Genomic DNA, 3,539 nt, shown 5'->3' on the forward strand with positions numbered 1-3,539 from the left:
GTTTTTGCTATTCGGGGTCTTTTATTGTTCCATATGAATTTTTGGATTGCCTCTTCTATTTCCTTGAAGAATGAGGTTGGAATTTTGATAGGTATCGCATTGAATTTGTAGATAGCCTTGGGAAGTACTGCCATTTTGACACTTTGATATCATTTTCCTTTGATATATGTGTATACCAATACACATACAAGATTAATTCAACCACTTGGTGTTTGCAGCTGATGTCTGTAATCCTAGCTATTTAGGGAGTTGAGATCTGAGGATTATGATTCAAAGCCAGCCCAAGACAAAAGTCTGTGAGACTCAACCCTCAAAATGCCAGAATGGGAGCTATGGCTTAAATGGTAGACTGCCAGCCTTGAGTGAAATAGCTAAGGGATAGCACCCAATCCCTTAATTTAAGCCCAATGCTGACACCAGAAAAGTTTTAAAAAAGATTAATTCAACCGTTCACACTTCTGACAATTTGAAAATGACCACCAAAATTCATGTTGAAATAATTTGCTCCTGTGAAAACATTAGGAGGAGCAGCCTTTAACAGGTATTTAAGTGATAAGGACTTCAAACCCTCATGAGTGAACTAATGTTATTCTAGGAATGTGTCTAGTCTCATTTGTGAACTCCTCTCTCTCTGTCTCTCTGTTTCTGTCTGTCTGTCTCTCTCTGTCTCTCTTACTCTCTCTCTCTCTCTCTCGGTATCTTTCCATTATAATGTGATAGAAAGAAGGCCTCACGAGATGCCAGCTACTTGAACACAGACTTCCCAGCCTCTCCAACTTTGAACTTGGGTTCACTATAAATTGTTCCGTGTGTATTTTATGTCATAGAAGCAGGAAAGAGACAAAACCATGGTGCAAGTGTTAAGCTTAAGCTTAACACTTAAAAGTGTCTTAAAAATGGTAAGATTAATAGAAACCTCATGAAATTTTTGGTGGGCACGATGAATGATATGGTTTTAACATAGCAACCACAATGTGCAGTACTCCAATGGGAAAGTCTAAAGTTATATATTCAAAGTATAATGACACAGCTCCTCTGCTGTGGTCTAGTTCTGTCACAAAAACATGCTGCCTTCAGCAACAGGCCCAAGCCGACTTAGGACACAAAAGGAGGTAAGAAAGAGACTAGAAAATTGGACCTCTTTTTTTTAAGGTCTTAACTTGATAGATCAATACATTTTATTATGTATCTTCAGGGAAACTAACATTACTGCAGCTACCTGTTTGAAAAAGATTTGGGAAACATATGCTTTAGCTAAACAGCATGTTTTCCATTATTGTAGTTTAAATAGTCCCTGAAGACAATGGGTTAAAATACTTGGTTCTCAGTTGGGTCATATATATTAGAAGTTGGTGAAAATTTTTAGAGATGAGATTTTAGGTAATTTGGAATACACCATTAAAAAGGATTGTAGGATATGGGTCTATTTCTTTGGTATGCAGTCATGAGGTGAGCAACTTTTCCACCACAAACCTCCCTGCCTTTCCACAGGTTGAAACTTATATAGCAAATCAGTCATAGACCAAAATTCTAAACACTATGGCAACATAAACCTTTCTTCTTTTAAGTTGATCCTTTCAGGTATTTTGTTACAATAAATAGAAAGTTTTCTAATACACCAGCTTAACATTCTGTTGTAATATATAAGAAGAAAAAATAGGCTTTGAGATTTAAAAATATTGCTAGCATTTCTGTTGCAATTGTAATATTTTGGAAGAATAGCTAATGCTCCTATTTTTCGACATTTGTTCTCCATTTTCATCTGAATGTTTGGGTCCTCCCCAAATATCATAATTATTGCTGTCTAATCTTCAAACAGATAGTAGTGAAAGCTAGAGTCTTGTGGAGGTGAGTGTTTAGGTTGTAAAGGCCCTGTCCTCATGAATAGGATTAGGATCTACGATGCGTTCTACCTGTGTCTCAGTCATGGGCTTCCTAGCCTTGAAAACCATAAGAAATAATTCTCTGTTGTTTTTAACACCCAGAATAAAATTATGTTGTTTTTAACAATAAATTCATGGTGTTGTTGTTATACTGACCCAATTTGTCTAAAATATTCTCCACAAACTTCACACACAATTTAGAGTGTGATGATCACTAGCTCAGAGAAAACCATAGCATTCAAACTAACCAAAATGCATAAAGCATGATTTTTGAGTTTCATATTTGAAGCTTTAGATTCATGCTCACTCCTAAAGTACCCAGGTGAATACCATATGTGTTCCAGTAAATCTCTAATACAGGACAGAAATATTTAGTGGTTGTGAAAAGTCAAATCAGGGCCTGAGAAGATGGCTCAGTGGTAGAGTGCTTGCCTTGCATACATGAGGCCCTGGGTTTGATTCCTCAGCACCACATAAGCAGAAAAAGCTGGAAGTGGCGCAGTATCTCAAATGGTAGAGCACTAGCCTTGACCTGAATTGCTGAGGGGCAGCACCCAAGCCCAGAGTTCAGGCCCCACAATCTACAAAAACAAACAAACAAACAAAAGCATAGGGGATGATTAAGCTGAAGGAAGCAAGTCACTGAGGCATGTCCTATTAAGATATTCCATGTCACTAGACTAATTGCCTCTCTCTACCACCTGTTTATCATAGGTGAGCAGTCTATAGCACCAGCTCTTGCTCCTATAATATTCTGCCTCCTCTCTGGCAATGGAGCCAAATGATTTTTGACCCATTGAAACTTCTCGAAAATATGATTTCACAAAAACTCTTCTTCCAGTATGGTGTTTCTGTCAGGTGTTTTCACAGCAAGGAAAATGTTACTCACATGAGACCAAAAAGATGAGCAAAAATGACAAACCAGAGCACCAACTTCTTTTTGTTACCATTTTTGTCTGTTCTGGTATTTTTTGTGATCCTTGGTCTCTGGGTCCTCTATAGAAACTAAAATTGCACAGATAGTTCTACTTCTTTTGTCACAATAATAGGGATTAAAGTCTAACAACATTGGATATTAGAATTGGCATTGTGTGTCTTGGATAATGATAAATTTAGAACATTTTAAATGAGATAGAGTTATAAAACAAATGTTGCAGGGGCTGGGAAGTTGGCTCAGTGGTAGAGTGCTTGCCTTGCATGCATGAGGCCCTGGGTTCCATTCCTCAGCACCACATAAGCAGAAAAAAATTGGAAGTGATGCTGTGGCTCAAGTGGCAGGGTGCTAGCCTTGAGCTGAAAAGGGACAGTGCTGAGGGACATGCCCAGGCCAAAGCTCAGCCCCCACGACCAACAAAAGGAAATAGAAAAAACAACAACAATCATGACATTTCTACAACATGCAACACTACCGATTTACAAGTGATATCAACAAATAATCTCCATAGCTTTGACTTCACTTTTTCCTCAAAAGAAGAAAAATACAGTAAGGAATCTGCCAAAAGATTTCAGATTTAACAGCAATAAGAGACCTCCCAGCTAAGAAAAGTCCAGGACCAGATGGTTTTACAGCAGAATTCTACAAGGCCTTCAAAGCAGAGCTCACACCAATACTCCTCCAACTCTTCAATGAAATTGAAAGAGAAAGCTCACTACCGA

Source organism: Dipodomys ordii, unplaced genomic scaffold, assembly GCF_000151885.1.
Source record: "Dipodomys ordii isolate 6190 unplaced genomic scaffold, Dord_2.0 Scaffold17, whole genome shotgun sequence".
In the NCBI taxonomy this organism is placed as follows: domain Eukaryota; kingdom Metazoa; phylum Chordata; class Mammalia; order Rodentia; family Heteromyidae; genus Dipodomys; species Dipodomys ordii.